Source organism: Helianthus annuus, chromosome 3, assembly GCF_002127325.2.
Source record: "Helianthus annuus cultivar XRQ/B chromosome 3, HanXRQr2.0-SUNRISE, whole genome shotgun sequence".
NCBI lineage: Eukaryota > Viridiplantae > Streptophyta > Magnoliopsida > Asterales > Asteraceae > Helianthus > Helianthus annuus.
This window is the reverse complement of record NC_035435.2, coordinates 73,894,007-73,908,431: the sequence shown is the minus strand read 5'-3', so window position 1 is coordinate 73,908,431 and position 14,425 is coordinate 73,894,007. Positions and strand designations below refer to the sequence as shown.

The window sequence follows — 14,425 nt, the reverse complement described above, 5'->3', positions numbered from 1 at the left end:
CACATAAACCACCAATGTAAATTGCTCATGTCTAAACCGTTGTCAAATGTCAATCAAGTAATGTGTAAACAAAATGTCATGTATGGCAAGTGAAATAACCAAACCATAGGTAAGAATGCAGAAATAATGTACTAAGTATGTGATGGATGGACATACATAGCATGATACAAAGCATAAAATGTCTTGTAAAACGATGTACTATATATGCACACAATGGGCATACATAGCATGTGATGTAAAATGTACTAGGTATGCGACGGATGGACATACATAGCATGATACCAAGTATAAGATGTCTTTGTAAAACGATGTACTAAGTATGCTAAGTAAACATACATAGCAAAAACACAATGAAATCATGTACTAATAGTGTACTAATGAACATAGCAAGTATATGATATAAAAGCATGAAATCATGAAAGTAACAAGTAGGCACATGTGTTTCACCCCAAAATGTTTGGAAAACAGTAAAAGAGGGGTCTATGTACTCACTTGAGATTTCTTAGAAGTCCTAGGATAACCACCAAGCAATGCTAGAAGATCACGTAATCAAACGGCACCTATATAGGTATCTACATTAATAACCGGACCTATCGGAGGATTGGGTAGTACGAGGGTTTGCAAAACAAATAAGTATGGGAACCTATGTAATATGGTTTAACAAAGCCTACATACTAAAACGAAACCTATCCTAAGTGCTTACGACCCATTACGACCCGTTTAGGTAGCTTACGCTACTTTAACGCGTCGTTCGCGTAAAACGCGTTCGGAAAGCCTAACTAGTCCTATGACAAGCAAGATATGCCTTAACATGTTTAATATTGTTGCTAAATCAGTTTAGATGTCAAAAATTTAGTTACATATTCTTAAAAATGAATTTTGGTGCAAAAAGGGTATTTTGGTAATTTACCTAAGGCATAATAACTACTTATCATACAACTACTTAAACGACGTGACCATAAGGTATAACCTCGGAAGGTTATTCCCTACACAAATATGGTCACCTAAAGTGTTTGGTCGGATCCTAATGATCGACCAAATGGGTCGGGTTTGAAAGTATAAGCGATTGATTAGATCGCTTAACTTTACGACCCTAAACAAGCACAATTCTAAAAGCGACGAGCTAAACATGCTAGAACATGTTTAGTTAAGTTAGAAAACAGGTTTGGTATCAAAACAAACGGTTTTGATACCCTAGAGTAGTTTGGTTACAAAATACGCGAGGAAACGCATTTTGGCCGAAACTATGACTCGTCACTGAGCCTAGATAACGTGGTAATCAGTGGGTATAGTCACTAGGGACTATAACCATCGTGATTACGCTCACGTTATGAAGTTCAAACGAACTTCACATTGACCATAAACTGGTTAATGAAGAAAGTCAAACACAGTTTGACTTTAACGCTAAAACGAATGAAAAACGCGAAAGAATACGTACAGAAGGTCCCCGCAAGATTCGAACCCGATTCACTCTCAGGTAGGAAGCTTATAAACTTCCACTTAGAGAGTGTTGAATCAGATTCAAATGTGAGGGAAAAATGAGTAAACATGGGGGGGGGGGTATTTATAGAAACGTAGGACCGTTGGGATCATTTCTTGTTCCCCAAGCGATAAATCTGAGCCGTACAACACACACCCACTGAAATACAAACCCATGGGAGCCCCTAGGATTGCTAGAAACCAGTTGCAAGTGGTTTTGAAGTGTTAAACATCTGTAAACAGCTGTTTGCAACAAAAATGCAGAACTGGGAGTCTGATGCGGCCCGCTTGGGAGTTACCAGAAGTGTAGGCGGGCCGCCTGGCCATGTCAGATCAGCAGCAACTTTGAAAAAATGACAGTTTTGGCCCCTGCATGCTTTTAAGTCCATTTTTGACACGTTTAAGGCCCGTTAAGCCAACATTAAGGCCCTAAAATGATGCCTAAACATTGTGGACTTGAAACATGCTCAAAAATATCTCGGATGTCGGTTCGTTTGGTCGTACGATCGCGATGTTCGCTTAATTACGACGGAATGCGCATAAGCGCGAAAGACGATCCAAATTGCGCGACGAAAGGATTTTTCTCATGCCAAACACAAAGGCATAATATAAGGATGCTTACATAAATTTTTGGATGTCCGGAAGTATTCAGAACGTAAAATATGCGCGAAAATGCATACTTATGCACTTTTTGACGCTTTTAGTCGCTGAATGAGCATAAAGTTTATTTTTGCGCACCAAACACCTCAAAGCCTATTTCTAAGCTATGTAAAGGATATTTAGGGCATATTTAACTTATGATCAAGTTCCGGAAGGTCTGTTACAGTACAAATTGACATACTTTCGCAGTTTGTCAAATTCAGTTCCTGTAAGCGAATAAACTTGATTTCGGCATACCAAACCATCCAAAACTTATTTCTTAGTTATGTAAGGGTTATTTAAGATATGTTAAGCCTATGTCACTATTCCGGAGTGTTTGTTGCATTAAACTGGTTATATTTACGAATCAGATCGCGTATAACCTTCCAGAAAGCGATTTAAAGCCCGAAATCGAACAAGAATTAATATGTGCAAACGATACACATATTTACACAAAATCCCAAGTATGAAATACAATATTTCATTGGTTTGGTATTTGTTTGATGGTCGTGGTGACACAGGTGTCACAGTCTCCCCTACTTTAGGAAATTTCGTCCCAAAATTTATTCGTAGGAGTCTGTCCGTGACTTTGTGTCAAATAACCACCAGAGATATGCAAGGGATAATCCTATCATTTCCTTAACGGACATTCTTCAGAAACGAAAATGAATGGACGGAGTCATTTTCAACAGATGCTTCCTCAGAAACAGAAATGAAAGGATAATCAAACGGATATTCATTTCCTTCAACGGATATTCTTCAGAAACGAAAATGAACAAACGGAGTCATTTCCAACGGTTGCTTCCTTAGAAACGGAAATGAAGGGATAATCAAACGGATATTCATTTCCTTCAACGGATATTCTTCAGAAACGAAAATGAACAAACGGAGTCATTTCCAACGGTTGCTTCTTCAGGAACGGAAATGAAGGATAATCAAACGGATATTCATTTCCTTCAACGGATATTCTTCAGAAACGAAAATGAACAAAGGGAGTCATTTCCAACGGTTGCTTCTTCAGAAATGGAAATGAAAGATAATCAAACGGATATTCATTTCCTTCAACGGATATTCTTCAGAAACGAAAATGAACAAACGGAGTCATTTCCAACGGTTGCTTCTTCAGAAACGGAAATGAAGGGATAATCAAACGGATATTCATTTCCATCAACGGATATTCTTTCAGAAGTGAAAAATGAACAAACGGAGTCATTTCCAACGGTTGCTTCTTCAGAAACGGAAATGAACAGGATTCACTCTAGACGTATGACAAAACTCGTTGTGGTTTCTGTGCACTAAATTCCATAATTATGTACGCGTCCATAATTACGTAATTCCTTGCACAGTCCGCACAGTACATATCATAATGTGTAGGGGAAGAAAATCAAACCTGTAATGAGTGTGGCTAGACTACCATAGGGTCCTTTTTAATTAGATCGACAAATGATCACTTTAATTTGACCACCAAGGAGTCTTTTCAGCTATATCATTACATGATATTCCTAACCAGATTTTTGGATCAGTCTGTTTAACTAGACCACTCAGGGGGTCTAATTATGGAATAGTACTGTATAATCCATGGGTCTTAACTATTACGTAGAAGCCCATTAAGGATTTAAGGTAGTACCTTTTGATATCCTACTATGAATCCCTTATAGAAGATTCTACGAGGATTTGGATAACAACAAAGAAAATTGGATCACACCAAGAACATAACGGGAGAACATAAGCACATAATCACAAAGTTGTTTAGTTTGACTTTTAATTTGTTATCTTTGGACGCGGATACTTAAAGCACACCAGGAATCCAATCCGTGGATTTCATTTGGCAGTTTAATCACTTTCAAGAATCTACCTATAAAGATAGAATGATCTACCAAAGATTCAATTTCGTTTCCAAGAAAACGCAATAGATCATAAAATGGAAGGATTTTGGGGGTAGTATGTTTTTCAAGGAATACGGCTCCTTGATTGTCGGTATTGAAGGGGATACATTGTTTATACATGCCATCACATTTGCACATTGCAATGTAAAATAAAAAGATTTATTTATAAAAAATGATAACAACTGTTTCATAGATCTTTGACAATAAAAGAAGATAATACATAAAGCTTGATTATTTCTAAACAGTGTTGTCTTCCAATCGGTCAGATGCTCATCCTTGCGCTGGATTCGCATTAGCAAGCTTTGGGCAATTTCTTCGGAAATGACCCATCTCGCCACAATTGTAGCAAGAACCTGGTGGAAAACGATCTTGAGCAGGATTGTTGCCAGCTTGATTTGGTGCACCTGCAGCTGGGCAAACCCTTGCTGTATGGCCTATGAGTCCACAAACTTGGCATGCGCGGCACTTCACACTAGCATGATGATGTAGGCTACATTGGTTGCACAAGGGTGCAGTTCCGTTGTAGGGCTTCCTAGCAGGGGGTTGAGCTGGTTGGTTGAGGACGGTTTGATCATTGTGAGTAACGATGGTGAAGTTCTGAGAAGCCTTTCGCTTCCTTGACTTCTTAGGGAATCCAGTCTGTTCATCCATGGTCTTTGATTCCTCGATTGGTTTCGATTCCTCGACCGGTTTCTTGTCACCTTTTCGGAAAAGCTTACGTTTCCTGATCTGAGATTCAGTCAAAGTTGCAGATAGCTCAATGGTCTGCCTAACCGTAGTGGGGTTACTACCAGTAACAATGTCCTGAACTGAGTCAGGGAGGCCATCAATGTATTTTTCGATCGCTTTATCCAAAGGCGTAACCATGGAAGGACACAACAGACTCAGCTCCTCATATCGATCGGTGTAGGCTCGATGTTCGCCGATGTCTTGCTTAAGATCGTCGAATTCCCTTTCCAGGGCCCTGATCTCATGACGAGGACAGAATTCCTTCATCATCAGAGCTCGAAGCTCTTCCCATGTTTGAGCTAGTGCCACATCGGCACCCCTATCTCTCATTACACCATTCCACCATGTTAGAGCCCGCTTTTCGAAGACACTAGATGCGAAATCTACCTTTTGCTCGTTTGGGCATTGAACATGTCTGAAGGTGCTCTCCAGACTCTCGAACCATTGCAGAAGTGCAGTCGCTCCTTGAGACCCAGAAAACTTTGATGGCTTAGCTGAGTTGAACGTCTTGAAGTTGCAAGGGGCATTATTGTTGTTGAGAGCTTGGTTGCATTGAGCAACGATGTTCGGGATTGCAGCAGTCATTTGCTGCGTAAGGACAGCTGCCAGATCTTCAATAGGTATCTGATTGTCGCGTCGTGGAGGCATTCTAAAAGGGAAACAAGAGAGAGAAACAAGTGAAATAGCATTGGGTAAGAATAGGAAATTACCGACCAAAAGCATGGGTGATGGTCATTTGTTTGAACCACGAAGCAAACAAACGACACACAAAGGGTGAATCAAAGTAAATAGGTCCCTATAATGTATCGCGAAGACATGCTCGCCTATAAGTGGACATTCACCCCAAGAGTTCCCAGGTAAGAGTGACTGGTCCGATACTGCGGATTTGTACGAACACTCTAGCCTTAGACAGAAAACTCAGGGTACAGGCACCCACTCTTCCAGTTTGCACGTGTTCACATTACTCAGACCCAAACTTTGACGGGATTTTGAAAACTTTGAAGTTTCGAAACCTTATAACTAAGGGTTCAAAACCTAGTAATCAATCATCCTAGAACAGATGATTAGTTTTCAAAGCAGATCAAATTTATGTTCTTGTTGTGGTTGTCACCTAAGGATAGGTGACGGTATTGTTTTATGACTAAACGCAAGTAAACTCGCGTTAGGGTCCTAGGATGGTTATAGTCTAGGTCAAAGCATTACTAATAACCTAATTCTCTATAACCATTGGCTCTAATACCAACTTTTCTGTCACACCCGACCACGTAAAACAACAAAACGTGGCGGAATCGTCGGGGCGTGTTGTAACAGAATCATTGTTTCATAACCATGGATTAATCAAATTTCGTTTTATTGAATTAAATGAGTTACAATGTCTTAACAACAAAGAAACATAACATAAATAACTAGTCTTGCATCTTTTAATGTCACTAAGGCCTCGTCCATCCCTATGTGAGCATGCATCAATATCATCATCAATAGTCATCAACTATAGTACCTGAAACACATGTGAAAATACATCAGCATAAAAATGCCGGCGAGTACATAGGTTTTATGAAAAATAGGATTCATGACCTAGGTTTGAGAAAATGTTTAACAAAAACTTGTCATGAATCCAGTTTAAGTGTTTGCTTTTATAAGACGTTTGAAAATCGATGATAGATAGGTATAGTTAAAAAGAATGATGTAAGGTTAAATGAATAACCAAGTAAAAATGAGTTTGTATAAAACAAACTGTCTTGTAAAACAATGTCTTGTGAAAAATATGTTATTTGTGTAAAAATGTATAAGTCCAAATGAATGATTCAAATAACGCTACGCCATGTAATATAATACAAGCACTTATATATAGGAAGTACCAGCGGCGTATCCACCGTGCTTGTATCACATTACACACGTCTCGTTACTCGAATCACTTACCCACATAAACCACCAATGTAAATTGCTCATGTCTAAACCGTTGTCAAATGTCAATCAAGTAATGTATAAACAAAATGTCATGTATGGCAAGTGAAATAACCAAACCATAGGTAAGAATGCACAAACAATGTACTAAGTATGTGACGGATGGACATACATAGCATGATACAAAGCATAAAATGTCTTGTAAAACGATGTACTATATATGCACACAATGGGCATACATAGCATGTGATGTAAAATGTACTAGGTATGCGACGGATGGACATACATAGCATGATACCAAGTATAAGATGTCTTTGTAAAACGATGTACTAAGTATGCTAAGTAAACATACATAGCAAAAACACAATGAAATCATGTACTAATAGTGTACTAATGAATATAGCAAGTACATGATATAAAAGCATGAAATCATGAAAGTAACAAGTAGGCACATGTGTTTCACCCCAAAATGTTTGGAAAACAGTAAAAGAGGGGTCTATGTACTCACTTGAGATTGCTTAGAAGTCCTAGGATAACCACCAAGCAATGCTAGAAGATCACGGAATCAAACGGCACCTATATAGGTATCTACATTAATAACCGTACCTATCGGAGGATCGGGTAGTACGAGGGTTTGTAAACCAAATAAGTATGGGAACTTATGTAATATAGTTTAACAAAGCCTACATACTAAAACGAAACCTATCCTAAGTGCTTACGACCCATTACGACCCGTTTAGGTAGCTTACGCTACTTTAACGCGTCGTTCGCGTAAAACGCGTTCGGAAAGCCTAACTAGTCCTATGACAAGCAAGATATGCCTTAACATGTTTAATATTGTTGCTAAATCAGTTTAGATGTCAAAAATTTAGTTACATATGCTTAAAAAATGAATTTTGGTGCAAAAAGGGTATTTTGGTAATTTACCTAAGGCATAATAACCACTTATCATACAACTACTTAAACGACGTGACCATAAGGTATAACCTCGGAAGGTTATTCCCTATACAAATATGGTCACCTAAAGTGTTTGGTCGGATCCTAATGATCGACCAAATGGGTCGGGTTCGAAAGTATAAGCGATTGATTAGATCGCTTACCTTTACGACCCTAAACAAGCAAAATTCTAAAAGCGACGAGCTAAACATGCTAAAACATGTTTAGTAAAGTTAGAAAACAGGTTTGGTATCAAAATAAACGGTTTTGATACCCTAGAGTAGTTTGGTTACAAAATACGTGAGGAAACGCATTTTGGCTGAAACTACGACTCGTCACTGAGCCTAGATAACGTGGTAATCAGTGGGTATAGTCACTAGGGACTATAACCATCGTGATTACGCTCACGTTATGAAGTTCAAACGAACTTCACATTGACCATAAACTGGTTAATGCAGAAAGTCAAACACAGTTTGACTTTAACGCTAAAACGAATGAAAAACTGTAACGCCCCAAAACTCGAGTCTAAATATTTTATTTTGACATTTTATTAGGTTGGCATGAGTAAGTAGGATTTATTGTTCAAGTGGGTTATTTCACTAACAACCAAGTTATCTAACTTGGTTTGATAGTGTTGGCTATAGATTGAGAGTGGAAAAACAATGGGGCCAACTATGTTTAATTTGCAATTATAAGGGACTAATGTGGGTTAAAAGGGAAGTTGGGATATTATAAGAAAATATCAACACCCACAAACACACATTCGTGTGTGTTCTATGTCGATCAGAAGCTCCCAAAGGAGCCAAACCCTAGCTCAAGCTTATTTGCTCAAATTGAAAGGGGAATTCAACCCAAATCTAATGCATGTACCCGAATTCTTAGTCATCTAGCCCTAAAGATCACTTGGTAAGTTGTAATTTTTGATTTGGTGATTTTGATATGAAGTGGGTTTTGATCAACCCGCGAATTTGTATGAAATTGAGCATGAGAATGTATTAATATCATGATATAAAGCATAGATTACACGTGGTTTAGGTTAATTATATGATTAGAGATGAAAACCCACTTGTGGTAGTGAAGATGATGTTATGGATAATCATGTATGCTTAATTGTTGTGTAAAGTTTATGTATGATATTGTGTGTAATGAGTAATTGTTAGTTAATTTGGGTATATTATGAGAATTATATGATTCAAGTGGAATTCGATGATGTTGATATGAACTAGTAAGAATATGCAATGAATGCTTGTACATAATGTTTAGTTAGTAGTACACCCGCCAAGTGTTCGATGAAATGCCTAAGAGAGCAAAATTGTGAAATTATATGAAAGTTGTGGGTAAGTATGTAAAGAAGGTGCTTATGGTGTAGCCGTTAGCAAAATAATAAGTTAAGTGTGCTTAAGGTGGAGTCCATATGAGAATTCGGATTTGAATGTATGGTTTGGTAAAATTATGCATTAAGAACTTGTACCTTATGCTTCAATGGTGTGATGCTCGCCATGCAATTGATGCGCTTGATTTATGGTGATTAAGAGTGAATGTGTACGAATGTGAAATGAATAGTTTATTGATAAGTGATAATGTTGGAGTTATGTCGTGTACGTATATAAGATGATAATTTTGATTGAGTGAATGTTGAACAATGCGGTTGTCGAATGTAGAGTTATGAAAACATAAGTATGTGTATATTGTGTATGTGACTAGGTGATCATGTAGTTGTATGTGTTATACAACATTATGTATGAAATTAATATGATGTCATTAATATGGTCTATTATATTAACATAAATGCGTGTTCGAAATTGGAAGTTATATGCTAGAAGGTTGACTTTCTGAAAGTCAACAGAGAATCCATAGCATGGTTAGGCATTTTGACATAAATATAAGAATCGAGAGATCATGGAGTATGTGTTAGATCAATTATGTGTTATGTGTGATAACGAATTTAGATTTCAAGGATATTGAAACTATGTGGTTGACCAATCATGTCGTATGCGTGTTAGTGAAAGTCAATGTAGATAAGAGTTGGAAAATGTGTGTTAATATGAATGAGCATGAATATTAACATTATTATGGCATGACGGCATGAAAGAATAGGAACCACACTAGCATGGACCAAGCATGGAAGGCTAACGGGTCAAGATGAGGCAAGCAAGCGGGTATGAACACGGATGCACAAGGTAAGTGATTTCCGTAATCACTTCTTAGTTTGTTTAAGTAATATAATGTTTTACTTAATTAAACATGATGTTGAGATCAAATGTGTGATGAAGTCCTTCGTCGTAAATGATGGGAATAAAGTTGACCAAAACGCCCTTGATGGGTATATTGGGCAAACGATCTTAAAAGTAGTTTAGAAACAAGCTAATCGATTGGTGTAATGTTTTGGTCAAGTATGAAAGTGAGGAGTATAGGGTTTTGTATGTCGTAGACCTTTTATGCACGAATACCCATAACGTGTAACACCCCAAAGATGGTACCTAAATGTGGGATCCTAAAGAATAGGTAGTAATATGGTACCTTAATGTGGGATCCTAAAGAATATGTAGTAATATGGTACCTAAATGTGGGATCCTAAAGAATATGTAGTAATATGGTACCTAAATGTGGGATCCTAAAGAATATGTAGTAATATGGTACCTAAATGTGGGATCCTAGAGAATATGTAGTAATATGGTACCTAAATGTGGGATCCTAAAGAATATGTAGTAATATGGAACCTAAATGTGGGATTCTAAGTTAAGAATTTCCTTAATCCGGAGGTAGGATTTTAAGTTAATATGATAGAATGTGAATTTACAAGCATGTAGGAAGAAACGAGAGGTTAAACGGATAAACGATTCAAAAGTTATGCGCATTTTAGCGCGTACGAACGACAAAACAACATCAGTTTTGCCAGACGCCTTATTTAGCTGTTTACGGGTGTTTCTGGCTACGGGTAAAGGCAAGGCCCGTCGCCGACGCCTCTAGGGCCGTCGCCGACGGCCTCCCCAAGTCTCAAAAGCTGAAATCTTGTTATTTAAGTTGATTTATGTATCGTAGGCTTCGGTTTATTACCCATGGACTACGGCGGGTTTTCTAAACATGATTTGATCGATCCTTAGATGTTTATGGGCTATAAATCAAAGTCTAAGTCCCATGTAAATATTGTATGATTATGTAAAGATGTAGGAAAGGTATGTACGTATGTAGTTGTGTATGTATGTATGTGTAAAGACATATATGAGGGTATGCACGTAAGTAAAGTTGTAGGAAAGGCATGTGTGTATGTAGATGTGTATGTATGTTTGTATGTAAGTACGTATGCTTGCATGAATTGATATGTTCGAATTTTAACGTTACTAATTATGCGTTTGAGGTCGGTATGTAATGCAGGAATGAGTACATCGGATTCTTATGAAATTTAAGCCCAACCCGGAATAAGAGGATGAGTAAGGATAGTTGGATGAACTAAAGCTAAATTGTCAAACGTTATTCAATCCTTAATTATATGAGTTTTAATGTTATATGATGTTTTTGTTGACTAATGGCTAAGATGTATGTGACGCCCACAGGTGATACACGGACTTCTTCTGCTACTTAGGAGGTGAAGCGGACGTAAATCGAGTCAAGAGCAAGGATTGCACGGATAGATCGACCATATAGTTGAAATATGTAACGTCTAGAAATGTGAAATTTTAGTATGAATGTTGTGAATTCTTTTATAGAACGTTTAACATTTTAGCTTTTGGAACCTTCTCGAAAGTAATGTCGTTAATAAGGAAGGAAATTTTTAAAGCTCTTTTCCGCTGCGTCATTTTTAAGGTAAAACGTGTTAGGGCGTAAAAAGTTGGTATCAGAGCCCTGGTTTGAGAGAATCAAGTAACAGGAGGTAAATACTTGAACTCAAACCGGTGCTCTCGTGACCAAGAACCCATGCAATCCAAGACTCGATCGAGGCCTAAAGGCAGAAGCGAATGTAAGTATGTATTAGATTATGTATTTGAAGGAAACTAATAGTATGTTTTGTGAAGGGAAAGCGCAATTGTTGGAAGAGATGATCCGTGAATGCGGTCTAGGACCGGTATCGAGGTAAGTAATGAAACGAATTAACCCCAGGTACGTAAACCTAGCGTATGGGCGTATGAAATGATATGGTTAAGCCAGTGAAAGAAAAATTTTGAACAAATTATGATAACGACGTGGTAAATAAGTTTTGAAAATGTTACACGAGCCGAAACTAAATTCTTCGGACATAAGATGGCGATTACACGAAGACACGAAACTAGTACGTGGAATGTGTACCTGGCCAGTACACAAGAAATGTATGACGTTCGTGAGACCGTGATAATTATCACATGTATGTCCGATAGAGTTTGGTAGCAGCTAGGCGTGTGGGTGAAATGGGTAGTAGGACTCTCGGGGGATTAAGAGTACTTTGTAAGAATGAAAGATGTGAATGCAATGCTTAAATCCGCGAGACGGATTCAAGGACTGAAATATGCGAATGCAATGCTTGAATCCGCGAGACGGATTCAAGAAATGAAAGATACGAATGATGCAAATCCCTTGCGGATTTGGTTATGATAGCGAATGCTATAATAAGCTATGCAAGTCGACCGGTTCAAGTTGAACGAGTCGAGTAAGGATAAGGTACCATCCGTTTAGAACGGGTGATCGTGAATGCAATAACGAATGTATGAAGTTCAATCCGTTATACGGATAGAACGAAGATTTATGTTGAAAGCAATTAACCCGATGTGACCGGGTCGTAAGCGGTATGCTTGAATCTCATTATGAGAGTATATGCCATTACCCCTTTAATTGGGTAATCGAATGTGTAAAGGAAATGAAAGTATATGAGCAAATGGAACTAAAATGTTAAGTATTGTACGCGAAATAAGTATTATGACTAACTTTTAAAACGGGAAGGCAAGTGTTTGCGAGGAAACACTGGAACAGTGAAGCGAAGAGATCGTAAGCATGTCTGAATTGAAAAGGAGTACAAACATGTACTTCGATACGTATGTATATATAAATAATAAGAATGATATATTAAGAAATGGCCATGTATTGACCCGTTATGAATAGATCTAACCCACTAATGTCTTAAGAAGGAATTGAGAAAGTATTGATAGATAAATGAGGTGATGTGATAAACCACATGTCTGAATGAGATCGAATGAAATGTGTAAATCCCAAATTAGCGAGGTTAGTAACTGGTTTAACTTGTGGATGTTAAATAGAAAGTTACGTATTGATTAATACTTCTATGCGAACTAGTGGTATTGAACTTGAATGCTCGTAACTGTGGAAATTCTGACAAAATATAAGAGACGGAAAATATTGTCAAGAAATGCTAACTTTGATGCTAGGCTTGTTGGCCATGTTCATTTGAACAAAACATTGTAGAAAAGATACGCATGGCATAAATAACGATAGTAACCATGGAAATAATGCTTAGTCTCCATGGTAAGTACGGATAAGTAGGTTTGAGAAGGGTGATTTTGGTAGTAATAGAAGTCCTTGAATGATTATGGTATGTGTATAATAGTATATCGACCCCTTCTAAAGAGCTTAAAGGTAATCAGAAGTAATGATAGTAATGAAATGTTGAGGATGGCTCATAGTGAAGAAAATGAAAGATAGCATATGAGGTATGAGTGGTATAAATAAATCGATTTATTTCGATTAGCAAATATATGAAGGTAATATGCTTATATAGGAAGTTAGAAACAAGCCTCAGACTTAGGTTTGTATGATTAATAATTGAATACAATTCGAATAAAATTCGATAAATGAAACGCTAGTGATGATATGTGCTAAGTGCTGGTATTATAAAGTAAGAGGCACTAATAAGAGCTCTGGAGCAGAATCTAACATAAGTATTGTGAACGAATAACTTGAAAGGGTTAAGAGTAGATTTGGTTTGGTTTGGTTTGAATGAGAAAGGTTTCGGGGACGAAACCTCATTTAAGGAGGGTGGACTTGTAACGCCCCAAAACTCGAGTCTAAATATTTTATTTTGACATTTTATTAGGTTGGCATGAGTAAGTAGGATTTATTGTTCAAGTGGGTTATTTCACTAACAACCAAGTTATCTAACTTGGTTTGATAGTGTTGGCTATAGATTGAGAGTGGAAAAACAATGGGGCCAACTATGTTTAATTTACAATCATAAGGGACTAATGTGGGTTAAAAGGGAAGTTGGGATATTATAAGAAAATATCAACACCCACAAACACACATTCGTGTGTGTTCTACGTCGATCAGAAGCTCCCAAAGGAGCCAAACCCTAGCTCAAGCTTATTTGCTCAAATTGAAAGGGGAATTCAACCCAAATCTAATGCATGTACCCGAATTCTTAGTCATCTAGCCCTAAAGATCACTTGGTAAGTTGTAATTTTTGATTTGGTGATTTTGATATGAAGTGGGTTTTGATCAACCCGCGAATTTGTATGAAATTGAGCATGAGAATGTATTAATATCATGATATAAAGCATAGATTACACGTGGTTTAGGTTAATTATATGATTAGAGATGAAAACCCACTTGTGGTAGTGAAGATGATGTTATGGATATTCATGTATGCTTAATTGTTGTGTAAAGTTTATGTATGATATTGTATGTAATGAGTAATTGTTAGTTAATTTGGGTATATTATGAGAATTATATGATTCAAGTGGAATTCGATGATGTTGATATGAACTAGTAAGAATATGCAATGAATGCTTGTACATAATGTTTTGTTAGTAGTACACTCGCCAAGTGTTCGATGAAATGCCTAAGAGAGCAAAATTGTGAAATTATATGAAAGTTGTGGGTAAGTATGTATAGAAGGTGCTTATGGTGTAGCCGTTAGCAAAATAATA

General features: G+C 37.4%; 1 long non-coding RNA gene across 2 annotated transcripts; it reads left to right on the top strand.

The window, feature by feature from the left end:
• Nucleotides 1-9,718: 9,718 nt before the first annotated feature.
• LOC110927879 lies at nt 9,719-11,355 on the top strand. Of its 2 annotated transcripts, none has more exons than XR_002585973.2 (2): nt 9,719-9,754; nt 11,129-11,355. It is a non-coding gene; the product is annotated as an uncharacterized LOC110927879 (long non-coding RNA). The 2 variants fall into 2 exon arrangements; XR_004889385.1 differs by lacking the exon at nt 9,719-9,754 and adding an exon at nt 10,314-11,005.
• Nucleotides 11,356-14,425: the final 3,070 nt, after the last annotated feature.